The sequence below is a fragment of the Lissotriton helveticus genome, chromosome 3_1 (genome assembly GCF_964261635.1).
Source record: "Lissotriton helveticus chromosome 3_1, aLisHel1.1, whole genome shotgun sequence".
Taxonomy (NCBI): domain Eukaryota; kingdom Metazoa; phylum Chordata; class Amphibia; order Caudata; family Salamandridae; genus Lissotriton; species Lissotriton helveticus.
Genome location: NC_136061.1, coordinates 1,366,873,988 through 1,366,893,230, shown reverse-complemented (window position 1 = coordinate 1,366,893,230; position 19,243 = coordinate 1,366,873,988). Strand labels below are relative to the sequence as shown.

Below are 19,243 nucleotides of genomic sequence, written 5' to 3'. Positions count from 1 at the left end.
CAGGGAGACTGCATTCAGCTGCTACCTATTGCGACAAACGCTTTCTGCACAAACTGGAGGTTTAAGCCAGGTGGAGCTAAATTAGATTAGGGAGGGAGGAGAGGGATCCTCCAGATCAGGGTGCCACTTCCTCTTCCCCAATTCTCAGCAAACCTTCCGGTGCCCCAATACTCTTCAAATCCACACCTCCCACTTCCAATCCCCCAGACTCATCCATCCGCCTCCCAGATTGGCTCTGATATGACAGCACAGCCAGGAACTGGTTAGGTGTCTGAAAAACCTAAACCTCATCACAGATCCATCCAGGTAAGAGGAAATTGGCATTGGTTATTACACAGTCGTGATTTTGTTTAATGTGTGCTATTTTTTTATTAACACAGCAAAGTAAATGAGATGATCAAAAACAGTCAGATATTATTAAAAGTCAGGAACTATATAGGAGGTACTGGACGTGCTCGGGTAAAAAGGTAATATAAAGGTGATCAAACAAGCAGACATCAGGAAGGATGGGGTAATAGCAAGTAAAACAAGCACATAGTGATATTCTTAGCTAAATTATCAGAGACCACTAACTATAGTCAAACTTCAGGTGCAATGCTTACTAAGAAGCTGGACATACCAGTATGGAAAGTAGGGACTGTCATCAAATAGACCATCTTGCTCTACTTGACTCACTTGAGGACTCTTGCACATATATGGGCAGCTTGCAGCAACTTGGTGACATGAATGCAGTAAAAACACATGTACACCAGTGGGGCCACAAATGCATTGAAAGTTCTGAAGTCCAACAAACGCATTAACCATGCACATGGGCAGCAGTCTGCCACATGTAAAGTGGAAGAGTAGGGACAGAACACAATTCTGTGCGAAAAGCACAGTTGAGGAGCAGCATCCAGCTCTCAATTGCTTCTTTATTCGAGGTCCCTTTCACCACCCCACAGCAAGAGATTGCAGGAACTCGTTTTAGGTGCTGGGGCCAGCAAACATGGAAGTGGTAAGGATGAGTCAGAGTCTGCAATGCTTGGTGCTAAGTAATGGAGAGATAGAATCAAAATAGATGGGCACCAGGACCCTGTGCAAATTAGCAATTCGACTGCACTGTTGAGGTTCCCAGGGAGGAGGTGGTGTGTTTTTTCTGGGACAGAGAGCTTGGAGTTTGGTAAACTACATACCTACACCAGTTCCACCAAGGGACTGGAAATGTGTTCTTCTGAGTCCACAGTTTGATAGGCAGACTCTGTATGCTGAATTTATTCTATGGTTTGTTTTACTTGGCCATGGGATATTTAGTTTGTACTTCACCTTTTGTTAAGGTGCTCTGGGTTTGGGTAATTTGTGTGCATGACATTATTTTAAGCACAGATTAGCTGTTAGATTCTGCGCATGTTGTTTATTTATCATGAAACATTTGCCCATTTGATATTATTTCTTCTCTGTCAATGGGAAAGCATAGATTATTGCACTTATGGATGCATGTGCTAGTTGCTGGCTAATCGCAACGGGGACTGGAGCTTCTCAGTTCTGGGGATGAAAACTACCCTGTCTTTGAAGCCCATTAGGCAAAAATATGTCTAATGTTTCATGCGTTTGGTGGAGGAGAAGTGGGGAGTCATTCTCATTTCACCTGTTCAATGTTTGCTTGAAATCCAATGTTTCACATTGAAGCGGAGACAGTAGAATATAGTTGCACCTCACATGACCAAACTTTAATTTACTATTAAATGAGAACCATGGAAATCAAGGTCATATTACTGGAGGCTCTGGGGGTCTCATACAATTTTCATGACCTTTTCACTAGTCCTCAAATTCAAAGAAAGGAGATGGGTATTGGAAGAGTTGAAAGTGATTTTGTCTTTGAAACGAAAGCTGCATCATTAGTCCTGGTTCCAACAAATTATGGTTGAATGGGTAGGACGGGGAAAAGTGAAGTGCTCAAGATTCTCCCTGCTCAAGGTTCATTCACATAAAAGTGATGCACATAAGTCTTTTATCCTGGAACCACAGTGTAAAACTGTTAAGCAGCTTTCGGTTTACTATGGGTGGGTTTCTGCATAGCGGGGCAATGGATAACAGGTAAAGGGCTATTGAATGACCAGTGTAACGGTTTTGCACCGTCATTTTTAGCTCATGGGATGGCTGATGGGAAAGTAACTCTCCTGAATCAATCTGCTGATCAGTCTGTTGGAAATGGCAGTGCCACCCCTTTCTTCACTGATGCATCTGCAGAGACTTCGAATATTTGTGAGAGCAACCAAACCTTCTATTGAATGCCGTTCTAGAGCAAGTAGTTCAACCTAATATCAGTGCGAGCTCAAAGAACTCAAACTTGCAAAATGGCAATAGAAGCCAACATGCTGTTCAGTATTCCTTAGTGACAGGTGGAAATGTACTAAGTCTGTCAGAGGATCACCACCAAGAAGAGTATGTTCCAGGGAGGAGTACAATTACAGTAACAAAGGAATTATTTCGGTGTTGTTAGAAGCAGGTGTAGGAGCAATTCAGACGATGAAATAAATAGTTATGTGGAAGCTAACTGATTGCAACACTTCACAAACTTGGGGTCTTCCATTAGTGGTGAAAGATGGTTCTGGAAACTGTGAACAGCGATAAAGGCTCTATCTTTGTAACATCAATAGACAAACATCCACTATAGGATCACGGCTTCAGCTCTTACTGTTCTAGTTCTAAGTCAGACATTGAGGGACATGAAGACTATATTTAGGACCTTTGGAAGCAACAATAAGCAATCATGATGGACTGCAAATGCTCTACAACAAAACCCGAATGTTTAGGCAAGTAAACCTTAGAGTTAGGTCAACAAACTCAACCTTTGGTAAAGATGTTTGAGATCAACCTTTACAACAGGATTTAAATGAGTAGAAGCAGCAAACAAATTACTTGCTTCTGGGATGGAGACAATAGAGAACAGGCAGTAACAATCTATGGTTTATTGGGATCTCAGAAGCCTCAGAGACTGCAGTTACAGACATAAAAGAATACTATTACCTTACGCCAACAGATATCTTCCGAAAGATGTCCAGTCAGAAGACCGCCGATCAAACTCTAGTGTTTGCACAGGGATCCCTACAGGCTCGATCCCAATAGATCAAACACCTGGAAGACCTTAATTAATTTCATGAGAGACTCACCCATGAAGCTCTTTCTGCTTAAAGTTTTACGAGCTAATGTTATCAGGATCGACTGTCCCTTTTTTCAGATCAGGTGCACAGTAAGCAATAATGAGAGATGGGGAACCTTGTTAAATCAGTTTCCCTCAAGACTTTAAGTTGTCCATTATATGAAAACTTCTACTATTACAACTGCCAAACCAGCTAATACAATCACAGAGTTTTAAGTGGGGGCTGAGGGGGAGAGCAGAGATCCCACTGCTTGTTAAGGAGGTTAGGAGATGTATGTAAAAGTAGGTATTATTTCTTTAAGAAGCTTGAATTGAAAACATTGTGGGAAATCCCATTTTTAAGAGTATCCCCCTTTACTATATCTTCCTCTTTTCAGAGTTAAGTAAATACAATGTAATACAATTGAGATACTAGGAATTTGGGAGGTTTCCAGCGGGAGAAATGTGACGGAGGGAGGGGGGTTGCGCTTGAGTAGTGGATAATGAATATGCTACTTACCAGTATGCATCTGTTCTTGGCATGTAGGGCTGCTGACATTCATATCTATAGCATAGATCGCCGCCTAGTGTCCGGATGATTGCACATTGTTGTCCTGGAAGAGTCTTCGAAGTATCACGAGATAGGTGGCTCCTCCCCTGGACTACAGTGCGCATGGGCATCGACTCCATCCCCAGATTGTTTTTAGCCATTGTGGCAAAGATGGAGTGTAATAGTGTAAGCGATGGCCATGCTAAGAGTAAGTGTTAAAAAGTCTGCAGCCGCTACAGGCGCCGCGGAGGAGGGCGGGCGATATGAATGTCAGCAGCCCTACATGCCAAGAACAGATGCATACTGGTAAGTAGCATATTCAGTTCGAGGCATGTGGGCTGCTGAATTCATATCTATAGCATAGAATACATAGCAGTCCCTCCATTAACGGCGGCCACCTGTGCCAGCTGCAGAAATCTGAAAAAGCGTTTTGAGAACAGCCTGCCCTACAGCTGCCTGCTGCTTGGAGTGCACATCTACACAGTAATGTTTAGTAAATGTGTGTGGTGTAGACCATGTGGCTGCTCTACAAATATCTTCCAAAGGGATATTACCAAGGAAAGCCATAGAGGCCCCCAACTTTCGGGTGGAGTGGGCTCTTGGAGGGACCGTTAAAGTGCGCTTAGCCTTGTGATAGCAAATCTGAATGCACTTAACGATCCACCTGGCTATACCTGCTTTGGAAATGGGGTTGCCTTTGTGCGGGGCTGAGAAGGCAACAAAGAGTTGTTGTGTTTTCCTAAAGTCTTTGGTCCTATCGATGTAGTACATCAAGGCTCATTTGACATCAAGAGTGTGGAGCATTCTTTCGGCAACTGTTTCTGGGTTTTGAAAGAATGCGGGCAGTTCAATGGTCTGATTGACATGGAACTTGGAAACTACTTTAGGAAGAAATTTAGGGTTAGTGCGCAGCACCACCCTGTTGGAGTGAATTTGAATGAATGGCTCTTGTACAGTGAGCGCCTGTAGCTCACTAACACGTCGTAGAGACGTAATGGCAATGAGAAAAGCTACTTTCCATGTCAAGAACTGAATCTCACAGGAATGTAGAGGTTCAAAAGGTGGGCCCATCAACCTGGTGAGGACCACATTGAGGTTCCATACAGGAGCTGGCGGGGTCCTGGGAGGGATGACCCGCTTCAGGCCTTCTAGGAAGGCTTTAATGGCAGGCACTCTGAAAACGGAGAGATGCTGCCTGTTTTGGAGATCAGCCGCTATGGCGGATAAGTGTATCCTGATGGAAGCGTATGCTAGATTGCATTTGTAAAGATGTAACAAATAGCAGATGATGTTGGGAGTGGATGCATCTAGCGGGTTGATGTTGTGTGTAGCACAGTAAATGACAAACCGCTTCCATTTTGCTGTACAGCAGGCTCTGGTGGTGGGCTTTCTTGCCTCCCGTATGATATCCATGCATTCAGGAGGCAAGTCAAGGTAGCCAAACTCTAAGACTTCAGGAGCCAGATCGCCAGGTTGAGCTGTTGCGGATCTGGATGCTGAATGTCGCCATGGCTCTGCATCAAAAGCTTGGGCGTGAGGTGTAGCCTTTGATGCGGTACCACGGAGAGTTCTAGAAACGTGGTGTACCATGGCTGGCGTGCCCACGTTGGAGCAACCAGGATGAGTGTCATCGCGTGTTGCTTTAGCTTTCTTGCCACCAGCGGTATGAGAGGTGCTGGGGGAAAAGCGTAGGCAAATCTGCCTGACCAGTTCATCCATATCGCATTGCCTTGCGACTGTGGGTGAGGGAACCTGGCGGCAAAGCTTTGGCATTTTGCGTTTTCCCTTGTGGCGAACAGGTCTATTTGTGGATGACCCCACTGCTGGAAGTACGGGCGGAGTACTGATGGATGTATCTCCCACTCGTGCATCTGGTGGCTGTACCTGCTGAGCAGGTCCGCCATTTGATTGTCCGTGCCTGGGAGGTGTTCCGCCATGAGGAAGATGTTCCTCTGAATGGCCCACTTCCACATGCTCTGAACCAGATGAGACAACTGTGGAGAGTGCGTACCTCCCTGCTTCTGGATGTAGTACATGGCCGTTATGTTGTCCGTCCGGATCAACACGACCTTGTTGCACAGATGTACTTTGAATGCTTTCAGTGCCATGAAGATCGCCATCAGTTCTAGGTAGTTGATGTGCATCTTCTTTTGCTGTATTGTCCATAGTCCCTGCACTGTGTAGTGGAGTACATGAGCTCCCCATCCCTGCAGAGACGCGTCCGCCGTCAGGGTGATCTGTGGGACAGGCTCTTGGAACGGTCGGCCCTTGCAAAGGTTGTGTGGATTCCACCAATGCAGAGAGTTGTATGCCCGACCGGTGACCAACACTAGGTCTTTCAATTGTCCCTGAGCCTGATTCCACTGATGCGCTAAGCATTCCTGGAGCGGACGCATATGTAACCTCGCGTGCGGGACTATGAAAATGCAGGAGGCCATCATGCCTATCAACTGCATGAACACTCTAGCAGGAAGCGAGTGTAGCGGTTTGAACTGTTGGATTAGCGACTGTATGTTGGTGATCCGCGCCGAAGTTGGCTGAGCCGTGGCTGCCAGAGTATTGATTGTTGCACCTAGATATTGCCGCACATGGGCCGGCTGAAGGTGCGACTTTGGATAGTTCAGGGAGAAGCCCAGACTGTGAAGAAGGTGAATGGTGTGGGACATGTCGGGGGCGCACTGCTGGGCCGACTTTGCCTGAACCAGCCAGTCGTCCAGATAAGGGTAGACATGGATGTGTTGTCTCCTGAGGTGCGCCGCCACTGTCGCTAGACATATGGTAAACACTCTGGGGGCCGTGGTCACTCCGAAAGGAAGGACCTTGAATTGATAATGCCGATTTTGAATGGTGAATCTGAGGTATTTTTTGTGTGATGGATGGAGTGGAATGTGGAAGTAAGCATCCTTGAGGTCCAAGGTTGCGAGGAAGTCCCCCTGATTGAGTAACGGAAGAACCTGCTGCAGCGTTAGCATGTGGAAATGTTCCGAGAGAATGTATTGGTTTAGGGGCCGGAGGTCGAGAATAGGCCTGAGGGACCCGTCCTTCTTTGGGATTAAGAAGTACAGGGAGTACACCCCTGTGCCTTCCTCCTCCACTGGCACGAGCTCTATAGCGCCCTTTTGCAGCATGACAAGAACTTCCTGCTGCAATAAGTGCAAATGCTCTGTGGACATAGGACGGTGTTTTGGTGGTATGTTGGGTGGAGTGGATGTGAGCTCCAAACAATAACCGAACTGGATAAGTTTCCTGACCCACCTGTCTGTGGTGATGGATGTCCAGACTGGCAGGAACTGCTGGAGTCTCCCCCGACAGGTGTGGAATGGTCGGGGGGCAGTGACAGGGCGTCACTGTTTGTTGGAGGCGGAGGAACGGGAGTTGTTGTTGCCCCTGCCTCTGCCCTTGGCGTTGTTGCCCCGATAACCTCCTCTATTTTGTTTGGGGTAAGAGGATTGCGCCCCACCTTTATTGAATTGTGTTTGCTGGGACATTTGGCCTCTGGAAACACCCCTATTGCCTGAGCGACATAAAGTACTCCCCCGAAACTGTTGGGATTGGAGAACTCCCATGGACTTCGCAGGCTCGGTATCCTTTTTTATTTTTTCCAAGGTGGTATCCACCTCAGGACCAAATAATCTGTCAGGGTTAACTGGCTGGTTGAGGATGGTAGTTTGGATCTCAGGCTTAAATCCGGAGATTCTGAGCCATGCTTGTCGTCTTAACATCATACTGGTGTTAATTGCCCTGGCTGCAGTGTCCGCAACGTCTAGTGCACACTTAATTGAAGCGTTGGAGATGAGCTTCCCTTCCTGGATAAGCATCTCCGCAGCCTCCTTATATTGGTCTGGGAGATGTTGCAACAGGGTCTCTAGTGTGTCGTAGTGTGCCCTGTCGTACCGTGCCAAGAGCGCCTGCGTGTTAGAGATACGCCAGATATTGGCCGCCTGAGCTGCTACTCTCTTTCCCGATGCTTCTAGCACTTTGGACTCTTTGTCCGGGGGAGGAGCTTCACCAGTGGTTTGCGAATTCGCCCTCTTGCGGGCATTAGAAACGACCAGGGAGTCCAATGGCAACTGGCCCTTGATGTAGGTGGGATCGCCAGGTGCCGGTCGGTATTTTTTCTCAATTCTAGGGTTGACCACCCTTGCCCATGTGGGCTCTTTGAAAATGTCCGCAGCATGTTTGAGGACCCCTTTCAGCATTGGGAGGGTTTTCACAGTCTTCTCAGCTGTTGAAAAAGTGTCAAAGAGGAAGTCCACCTCCACAGGGTCAGCATGTAGTTCAACGTCGTGGTTCTTAGCCGCCCTTTCAATCAAGGCATTGAATGCCGCAGAATCCTCAGTGGGAGATGTTTTGATATTGTATATCTGAGGGTCAAGGGCGGGTTGCTGATCCCCCTGGTCACCTGTGTCCATCCATGCGTCCTGTTGTGCATCAGGATCTGTGTGGGCCGGGAAGCTGTATTCCTCATCTTGATCCCCAGCATCCTCGGCATCGGAATAAGTTGGCGAGGGCGTGGCAACTCTTTGAGTCCGAGGAGTCAGTGGTTCTACTAAGACCGGTGAATCAGAAGCAGGCCTTTTGCGCTTCAAGGGAATGGTATACGACTCCAAAGGCGTCGTCGCCGTGATTTTCCGCTTGTAAAGCGTAAGCTTCCCAGTGTCGGCACCGATGAAACGTTCCGACTGTTCCTCCATTAATGGTGGTCGATGCGTCAAGCCTCCAGCCGGGAGAGTAGGCGTCGACCCCACAGCACTCTGCGATTTCGCTTCGGGCGCCGCCCGTGGTGCGAAGGCCTTCAGTGCCACCTTAGGCGGCAACGTGAAGAGGAGTGGCGTCGATGACTTGGAGGTGGGGACCGACTGCTTTGGTGCGGAAGGCGTTTTGGGGTCTTCTGCCGAAGCCTTGTCCCTGATACGCTTGAGGGAGTCCGAGACCTGCTTTGTGAAGGAAGCGGACGGCTTCGTTGATATGACAGACGACCTCGGTCCAGCAACGTGGGAAGACGCGAGCGTCGATGACTTGGGCTGTTCGGTCCGAGGCTTGACCGTGTTGGCGTCCTGGGCAACCGCTTTAGGGGCACCAACCTTTGGCTCGATGCCCTTGCTGGTCTTCGGCTCGACGCCCTTTGCGGCCCTCCTCTCCGCGCCCTTGCTTGGCTCCGGCTCGACGCCCGACCCAGACTTCGGCTCAACGCCTTTGCTCGACTGAGGCTGGACGGCCTTCTTGGGCTTCTGCTCGACGCCTTTGGTCTGCTTTGGCTGGACGGATTTCACCGACTTCGCCGGGTCGACAGGCTTCTTCGGCCTGGGCTGTCCCGACACCTCGGAAGACGAGGGTGTCGACGGTGGAGCAGAAGGTTTCGGTTTCGAAGGCGCTTGAACCACTTTAGGTTTTGTGGACACCGAAGGTTTCACTTTCGTTTTCGGTAATGGCGGCTCCGTCGAAGTGTCCGTAGCCGGGCGGGGAGGCGGGGCCGTGGATTTTGGTAGAAGGTCTTGGGTAAGGCCGATAGGCGATCCCTCGACCTGAGCCTTCGTAAGTGTTTGACCGGGGCATAGCTCGTCCTCTGAGCTATCTTCCATTGCCCCATAGGCCTCATCGTCGTCTCCTACCTCGTCGACGACTTCTTGTACGGGTAGGCCTTCGACATCCACTTGATAGTCGTAGTCGACTTCTTCCGCTGGAGGTGAAATCTGCAGCTGAACGTCGTGTTCGTCTGCTTCCTCGCTGTCGAAGATGTCCACCGGTGCCGGGGCCGACTGCCGGGCCTCCATGCGCGCCACGCGCCGAAGCCGAATCGTTTTCTTCTAACGAAATCGTGAACAAGCCATACAGTTGGCTTCATCGTGGTCCGGCGACAGGCACTTGTTGCACACCGGGTGGACGTCGATGTGTGGGTACTTCGATCCACACACGGGACACTTTTTGAACGGGCTCCGTTCCATGTCGCGTCGTCGAGGGTCTTGCTGCGCCGACTGGGCCTCGAGCACCAAAGAGTCACGCGACTCCCTGGATGTCAAACTCGGGAGGCGAGTCCGAACAGAACCAGGCACCGAACGCAAACAATACCGACGATAAGAGAAAAAGGCCTTTTGGCCTCGAGAATATTGTCGATTCCGAACTGGAGAGAACGAAAGTACATCCGAACCCAATGGCGGAAAAAAACAATCTGGGGATGGAGTCGATGCCCATGCGCACTGTAGTCCAGGGGAGGAGCCACCTATCTCGTGATACTTCGAAGACTCTTCCAGGACAACAATGTGCAATCCTCCGGACACTAGGCGGCGATCTATGCTATAGATATGAATTCAGCAGCCCACATGCCTCGAACATGTGATTATAATTTTGTATGCTGTGGCATAGGCAGTGCTGTTTGTTTCATAGTACTTTAATTAAAGGCTAAGGTTTATGAGGGTTAGAGTTTCAATACAAGGGGCTTTTGGGGTTCCTATGTAAGAAACAGGCAATATGGCGGAATAAAAAGCTGCTTCTTGTAACATTAATGTGTTAAGAGGTAGAATAACCGGCAGCAGGAACCCATTTTCTTAACAGACTGTCACTTTAATATTATCTGATGCCTATTAGATGCAAATGTTAAGTACGCCCCTTGAATCTAAGGCACCCATCTAAAATGCCACTCTAAAATTACAATTGGGTGAAGCCTGCTGATTTTTAAGTTAGTCATGACTAAATTAAAAGGAAATTTGTTTAGTGCTAGTCACCAAGGTATCTTGGGGCCAAGCAATTCCACAGTTACTGCACTTGAAAAGAAGATGCAACTAATAAATAAAGAAATCATTTAAAGCTGTCTGAATTTGAAAAATCATAATTCAAATGTCCTGGAGGAGGTTTAAAGCAATGAGGTCTCCAGTACTGCCCATGGGAACAGCAAGGTTAGAGGGATCTAGATGAGCTTTGGGGATACTGATGGCCAAATCGAACAGCTGGGAATCCGTTGCCGGCAAACCCTTGCAGGCAACAGAGTCCCTGTTGTTAAATTTGAGCATCAGCTTCTTAGATAGGAACCCCAAAAAACGTTGTAATAACACTCTGTAGAACTCTCATTCTTGCCTTCTGCTGAAAGTCGCCTAAGTACTGGAAAACTTAGATCCCTGCCCTTTTTAAATGCACTCCAACCACTGCTATCACCTTGGCAAAGACTCAAGGTGCAAATGTTAGTCTGGATGGGAGAACTTTAACAAGTAAGTGGACCTTGGCAAGAAATTCAGGTACCGTCTGTCTAACTGCAGGATCGGTATTTGCAAGTCGAGAGACACAATCTAACCATCCACTTCCAACAGCAACCTGACCCGCTACAGCTTCTTGAAGTTTTTCTTGCACAGGAACACATTCAATCCGATATTATAGACTTCCAGGCGTGTAGAAATAAAGATACTAGTCCTCCTTTGGACAGCGCATGCTCCTTCAAGGGGATGCCGTAGGGGCTTTCAAGGAGGTGGAAAGGAAATCCCTTACCTTGCCCCTGTCTCTGTACTAGCAAAGCAGGTGGTTTTGTGGTTGGGCTGGCAGTGTGGCTGATGTTGGCAGAAATTAGAATTTCTTACAAATCCACAAACTTCCATAACTGTCAGTAGTCCCAGGTAGGTGACTTTAAATCCAAAGATCTGGCTGTCACCATGTCCATCTTGACTTAATCCAAGGCAAAGGTAGCCTCGTCTACAAAGATCTGCATCATGTCAATAGAAACATCCATAACTGCATCCTTCAACTACATGGTAAACCCTACTGATCTAAGGTACACATGTCTCCATAAGGTTACTGATGAGCCTATGGCTCTGGCCACTGAGCCAACATTATTGAGACCCTCTTTAAAAGGAATGGCTTGCCTGTCCCTGACTATATTATCCCCATGGTCTGTGAAAAGGTCAAGTAAGTTTGGCATGACTATGGCGGTCATGTGACACAGGGTCTGTGAGTATCTACATAAATATTACTCTTTAGAATTGGTAGGAAAGTAATGTACAGTTGCCCCGTTGACAAAGGTTGTCACTGAGAAGGCTTATATCAGTCTGGTTTCTAGTCCTGACGAGACCTAAAGACATTTTATTTACAGATACTTGGTAGACTTCTACCTATGGCTGATGACTGAGGTACAGGTTTCTCTTACTGGATATCTCAGCAGTGGTTGATAAAATCGAGCCTTCTGCCAATTAATAAATTGATTAACCTCTTTAAAGCTGAGAGGGCTTTCAAAGGATCAGGTCAGAAATTTCAAAGAACTTCAAGGTCCCATTTTTTCTCCCATGCTGTTTAGTTTGTATATAAAATTCCAGTGGGAGCGTACATGTACTTATTGTGCATGTCAGTTTATCAATGTAGATGATACTCAACTGTATCAGTTTCACCCATCCCGCACTTGAAGCAATGGTTTGAGGCTATGGACATGTCCATAAAACCTTACCCCTAGCCCTCTCAATTTAAGTACATCTTATGATTATCTAACTATATAATGTAGAATTAAGCCTATCCGTGGTAATGATATTAATATTACTCAGAACTTTTTCCCCATAAAGCACTCCATACTGCACCTATGTTGTTTCTATGTGCCGTGTGTAGGCTTTAATATTACACATTTTATGGTACTAAAGAAAAAGTTACTTATTTTTAGTAACCATACTTTTGGAAGATACATACTCTTTCTCTAGCTTCCTCGCCTTCTCAATGCTCCTTCCATGCTCCAGATTGGCCCAAAAATGCATTTCCCAGCAATGACTCTTCAGTGCTGTAAAGTGGTACCATGAAGTTCCAGCTGCAAGTCCATCTCTGGATGTGAAGTCACCAAAATATATAGGCACCAACCAGTGCACCTTCAGTTCCTGATACTTTTTCCAATCCCCATTGAAGCATGTGGAGGGGAACAGAGAGAGCCATAACAGCAACATAAACAGCACAAAATAGGTTTGCATACCCTGGGATCTTATTAACCACTGCACCAGCTTAGGTGTGGAAATAGAGTAAAAAAGATATATAAGGGGGCAGCAGAAAGGCATGCAGTCCCTCTAAATTTAGAGAGGAGGTGGCTAAGGGATAACTGCTGTGAAGTTAATAAATGTATATTGTTTTTAACTAATTTTTTAGAATCTCACTGGTCTCTTGCTGGATTGTGAATATTAAAAAGGAGTAGATGAGTTCTCAATACACTCTATTATTAGGAATGCATATTGTGGTCCTTCCTTTTGTGGTGATTAGAAGCTTAATTAAAAAATAAAATGTTAAGTTCTCACGAGACTCACAGAATCGTGAAAAGTAGAAAGGAGTTGGTGATCTTTGAATAAACTGTAGTAAGCACACTTGCTACTGTAGGAAGGAGTATTCCTGGAGATGGTGTTTCAGAGTCTACTATTTATGCCATTAGCTTGGTAAGAGTTGAGTACAGTACAGTCTCTTCCCACATCACACTTTGCACACCAAATATCAGAGGGCTGCTAGCAGGGAGGACAGTCCCTCTCCACTCACTACTATGTGGAGAGGATGTAGCCTTACGGCAAGAGCGGTCGGTCTCGAAGCTGGGGAACTGGGTTCGATCCTCGGCAGCGACGCTAAACATCCTGTGATTGTGGGCAAATCACTTAATCTACCCGTGCGTAACAAAAATGAATGTTTTCTTCTGTAACATAACTGGTGCTCGTGTAAAGCGCTCTGATACCCGATGTCTCGGGTCTAGTTCACGCTATATAAAACTCTAAAATAAACAGGGGATGGGAAAGAGAGGTTAAAACTCCACAGGAAGATTAGGTATTTACCAGAAAAATTGTAAATAGGACTCCCGGTTTTATGGTATTTATTTTTTTGCCATTTCCGTCTGTATTTATCGATATATCTTTTTTGCTAATTTTATCTGTATTTATCCATATTTATTTTGGGTTCTGTGGAAAAATTAAGCTGAAATTAGTATATTTCCACATTTATTTTACCAATAAATATGCGCTTATGCTTGAATGTCTGCCAGGTTTCAGTGCTGTGAACACCCGCAGAAGAGAAATCAGTGCACTTATATGAAAATATGCAAATTTAAGTATCAACCTTCTCGATATCTACTGCTGTTAAAGCCTCTTAACTAAAATTCCTTTCTTTTTTAACCCCCTTACCTATCAATCAACACATTTATTGGCCTGACAGTCATGGCAGACAGTATTTAGAATTACTCAAAGGGCAACCCACTTTCTGTTTTTATCAACATGTAAAAATAAATACTGACAAGAAACAAAATGTTTTTTGTCTGTATGTTATCTGTAAAAATCAGTAAAAATGGAAAACAGGCCTTAAATGTAACTAACATTTTCTTCTCATGGATACCTCTTCCTACAGATTCCACCCCGTATGAATGAGTCTCAAAGATGTAGCCTTTCTGGGAGGCTGGAATGAGTAGTGGAAGATAACTAAGGAAATCATGCAACACAGTTTGTACAAAGTACCCTTCACTGAGTGCCTAAGTTGTAAAGAAGATAGTAGTGCTTAGCTAAAGTATACAAGGAAGGCCATGTAGCTGCTAGCCAGATGTTGGCAATGTCAACACCTCCGAGAAAATAACTTGGAAGAAGCCATGGCCTTGGTGGAATGAGCACAAATGCTTTCTACAGGGTTTTTTCCAGGCTAAAGTACAGTAGATATTTATAAAGGATAACTCAATGTGAAGTAGTGTGCTACGTCACTGCCTTGCTCTTTTTAGCACTAGCTAAACCCAAAAAAAAGAAGGTCATTAACTCTGTCCTATCACATGCAGTTGATATAGTAGATCTCTGCACTTCTGAGTTCTACCTTATTCAGGATGTTCCTCCTCCCTCGTTGAATGCAAATTAGGCAAGAAAGCCAGAAAGGAAACAGACTGGTATAAATGAAATGCAAGAACCACTTTTGTGAAAGACAAATTTACCCGAGCAGAAAAAGTGAAGGATGATTGATCCGAAAGAACATAAAGGATTCTGACACCGGGAGCAGAAATAATCACCACAAGCTGTACTTTTTAATAGTACGAAGGTGATCTGGGCAACTTCGTATCAGTTCAACCAGAGATGCCATTAAGAAAGTCAAAACAACACTCAAATCCCTCTGAGGAACAATAAACAGAGTGGGAGGAAACAAGTACAGGCAACACTTCAGAAAATCCCACTAGTGGGGATATAAACATGGAGGTTGGTCAGGAAAACCCATAAATGCTGACACCGAGCTGTTGGTTGGCCTTTAGTTGGGGCTACTGTCAGACACTACTTTGCAAGGCACTGAAAACCTCAAGACAGGCAAGGGAGATCTAAAATTGGTGCCTTCCTACTAACTAGAAAAAACACGAAAAAGTGCCTGGTCCACAAAGCTACTTGTGTGTCGTGTCAAAACTAGACCCGAGAGTCCATCAAAACACATGTATGAAATGACACTGGGCTGAAAAATTCCATCAGCCCACCCAATGGCGGAATATCATCATGTGGAATGCAAGTCATAAATCCAGATCTCGCCCTACGCACCTGTTCATGATGCGGAGATGGATTTTGACTGGGGGAGTGTGTGACATTGATCCACATTCAGTCCATCACTTGTTGTTTTTTGCAATTGCCGCCCTAAGTGCGCTGGGGATGCCCAGACGTGGGTCCCAGGCACTCCACACCACTTGGAGTCAAGCTAGCCGGGCTGAAGAGAGGTGTTACCTCGAAACCGGTCCGGTCCTCGGATGTTCGATTCCGGTCTGGGAAAGATATGGCTGTTGTAGTTCGGACTGGACTGTTCCCATGGGGCAACAGGGTCAGAGCTGATTTGCATAAAGCCATTATCTGACCCAGGGTGGTGTGGAGTGCAAAAAAACGATGGATTTGGGCCCAGATCTTTTGACTGGGGGAGTGTGTGACATTGATCCACATTCAGTCCATCACTTGTTGTTTTTTGCAATTGCCGCCCTAAGTGCGCTGGGGATGCCCAGACGTGGGTCCCAGGCACTCCACACCACTTGGAGTCAAGCTAGCCGGGCTGAAGAGAGGTGTTACCTCGAAACCGGTCCGGTCCTCGGATGCTTGATTCTGGTCTGGGAAAGATATGGCTGTTGTAGTTCGGACTGGACTGTTCCCATGGGGCAACAGGGTCAGAGCTGATTTGCATAAAGCCATTATCTGACCCAGGGTGGTGTGGAGTGCAAAAAAACGATGGATTTGGGCCCAGATCTTTTGACTGGGGGAGTGTGTGACATTGATCCACATTCAGTCCATCACTTGTTGTTTTTTGCAATTGCCGCCCTAAGTGCGCTGGGGATGCCCAGACGTGGGTCCCAGGCACTCCACACCACTTGGAGTCAAGCTAGCCGGGCTGAAGAGAGGTGTTACCTCGAAACCGGTCCGGTCCTCGGATGCTTGATTCCGGTCTGGGAAAGATATGGCTGTTGTAGTTCGGACTGGACTGTTCCCATGGGGCAACAGGGTCAGAGCTGATTTGCATAAAGCCATTATCTGACCCAGGGTGGTGTGGAGTGCAAAAAAACGATGGATTTGGGCCCAGATCTTTTGACTGGGGGAGTGTGTGACATTGATCCACATTCAGTCCATCACTTGTTGTTTTTTGCAATTGCCGCCCTAAGTGCGCTGGGGATGCCCAGACGTGGGTCCCAGGCACTCCACACCACTTGGAGTCAAGCTAGCCGGGCTGAAGAGAGGTGTTACCTCGAAACCGGTCCGGTCCTCGGATGCTTGATTCCGGTCTGGGAAAGATATGGCTGTTGTAGTTCGGACTGGACTGTTCCCATGGGGCAACAGGGTCAGAGCTGATTTGCATAAAGCCATTATCTGACCCAGGGTGGTGTGGAGTGCAAAAAAACGATGGATTTGGGCCCAGATCTTTTGACTGGGGGAGTGTGTGACATTGATCCACATTCAGTCCATCACTTGTTGTTTTTTGCAATTGCCGCCCTAAGTGCGCTGGGGATGCCCAGACGTGGGTCCCAGGCACTCCACACCACTTGGAGTCAAGCTAGCCGGGCTGAAGAGAGGTGTTACCTCGAAACCGGTCCGGTCCTCGGATGCTTGATTCCGGTCTGGGAAAGATATGGCTGTTGTAGTTCGGACTGGACTGTTCCCATGGGGCAACAGGGTCAGAGCTGATTTGCATAAAGCCATTATCTGACCCAGGGTGGTGTGGAGTGCAAAAAAACGATGGATTTGGGCCCAGATCTTTTGACTGGGGGAGTGTGTGACATTGATCCACATTCAGTCCATCACTTGTTGTTTTTTGCAATTGCCGCCCTAAGTGCGCTGGGGATGCCCAGACGTGGGTCCCAGGCACTCCACACCACTTGGAGTCAAGCTAGCCGGGCTGAAGAGAGGTGTTACCTCGAAACCGGTCCGGTCCTCGGATGCTTGATTCCGGTCTGGGAAAGATATGGCTGTTGTAGTTCGGACTGGACTGTTCCCATGGGGCAACAGGGTCAGAGCTGATTTGCATAAAGCCATTATCTGACCCAGGGTGGTGTGGAGTGCAAAAAAACGATGGATTTGGGCCCAGATCTTTTGACTGGGGGAGTGTGTGACATTGATCCACATTCAGTCCATCACTTGTTGTTTTTTGCAATTGCCGCCCTAAGTGCGCTGGGGATGCCCAGACGTGGGTCCCAGGCACTCCACACCACTTGGAGTCAAGCTAGCCGGGCTGAAGAGAGGTGTTACCTCGAAACCGGTCCGGTCCTCGGATGCTTGATTCCGGTCTGGGAAAGATATGGCTGGTGTAGTTCGGACTGGACTGTTCCCATGGGGCAACAGGGTCAGAGCTGATTTGCATAAAGCCATTATCTGACCCAGGGTGGTGTGGAGTGCAAAAAAACGATGGATTTGGGCCCAGATCTTTTGACTGGGGGAGTGTGTGACATTGATCCACATTCAGTCCATCACTTGTTGTTTTTTGCAATTGCCGCCCTAAGTGTGCTGGGGATGCCCAGACGTGGGTCCCAGGCACTCCACACCACTTGGAGTCAAGCTAGCCGGGCTGAAGAGAGGTGTTACCTCGAAACCGGTCCGGTCCTCGGATGCTTGATTCCGGTCTGGGAAAGATATGGCTGGTGTAGTTCGGACTGGACTGTTCCCATGGGGCAACAGGGTCAGAGCTGATTTGCATAAAGCCATTATCTGACCCAGGGTGGTGTGGAGTGCAAAAAAACGATGGATTTGGGCCCAGATCTTTTGACTGGGGGAGTGTGTGACATTGATCCACATTCAGTCCATCACTTGTTGTTTTTTGCAATTGCCGCCCTAAGTGCGCTGGGGATGCCCAGACGTGGGTCCCAGGCACTCCACACCACTTGGAGTCAAGCTAGCCGGGCTGAAGAGAGGTGTTACCTCGAAACCGGTCCGGTCCTCGGATGCTTGATTCCGGTCTGGGAAAGATATGGCTGTTGTAGTTCGGACTGGACTGTTCCCATGGGGCAACAGGGTCAGAGCTGATTTGCATAAAGCCATTATCTGACCCAGGGTGGTGTGGAGTGCAAAAAAACGATGGATTTGGGCCCAGATCTTTTGACTGGGGGAGTGTGTGACATTGATCCACATTCAGTCCATCACTTGTTGTTTTTTGCAATTGCCGCCCTAAGTGCGCTGGGGATGCCCAGACGTGGGTCCCAGGCACTCCACACCACTTGGAGTCAAGCTAGCCGGGCTGAAGAGAGGTGTTACCTCGAAACCGGTCCGGTCCTCGGATGCTTGATTCCGGTCTGGGAAAGATATGGCTGTTGTAGTTCGGACTGGACTGTTCCCATGGGGCAACAGGGTCAGAGCTGATTTGCATAAAGCCATTATCTGACCCAGGGTGGTGTGGAGTGCAAAAAAACGATGGATTTGGGCCCAGATCTTTTGACTGGGGGAGTGTGTGACATTGATCCACACTCAGTCCATCACTTGTTGTTTTTTGCAATTGCCGCCCTAAGTGCGCTGGGGATGCCCAGACGTGGGTCCCAGGCACTCCACACCACTTGGAGTCAAGCTAGCCGGGCTGAAGAGAGGTGTTACCTCGAAACCGGTCCGGTCCTCGGATGCTTGATTCCGGTCTGGGAAAGATATGGCTGTTGTAGTTCGGACTGGACTGTTCCCATGGGGCAACAGGGTCAGAGCTGATTTGCATAAAGCCATTATCTGACCCAGGGTGGTGTGGAGTGCAAAAAAACGATGGATTTGGGCCCAGATCTTTTGACTGGGGGAGTGTGTGACATTGATCCACATTCAGTCCATCTTTTGTTGTTTTTTGCAATTGCCGCCCTAAGTGCGCTGGGGATGCCCAGACGTGGGTCCCAGGCACTCCACACCACTTGGAGTCAAGCTAGCCGGGCTGAAGAGAGGTGTTACCTCGAAACCGGTCCGGTCCTCGGATGCTTGATTCCGGTCTGGGAAAGATATGGCTGTTGTAGTTCGGACTGGACTGTTCCCATGGGGCAACAGGGTCAGAGCTGATTTGCATAAAGCCATTATCTGACCCAGGGTGGTGTGGAGTGCAAATAAACGATGGATTTGGGCCCAGATCTTTTGACTGGGGGAGTGTGTGACATTGATCCACATTCAGTCCATCACTTGTTGTTTTTTGCAATTGCCGCCCTAAGT

The 19,243-nt window shown here is 47.5% G+C and overlaps 1 protein-coding gene across 2 annotated transcripts in view; it reads right to left on the bottom strand.

Annotated features, from left to right (window-relative positions):
- The window catches only part of SLC35F5 (solute carrier family 35 member F5), a 786,684-nt gene that overhangs the window by 459,659 nt on the left and 307,782 nt on the right, over positions 1 to 19,243 (bottom strand). The gene's annotated exons all lie outside the window — the stretch shown is intronic.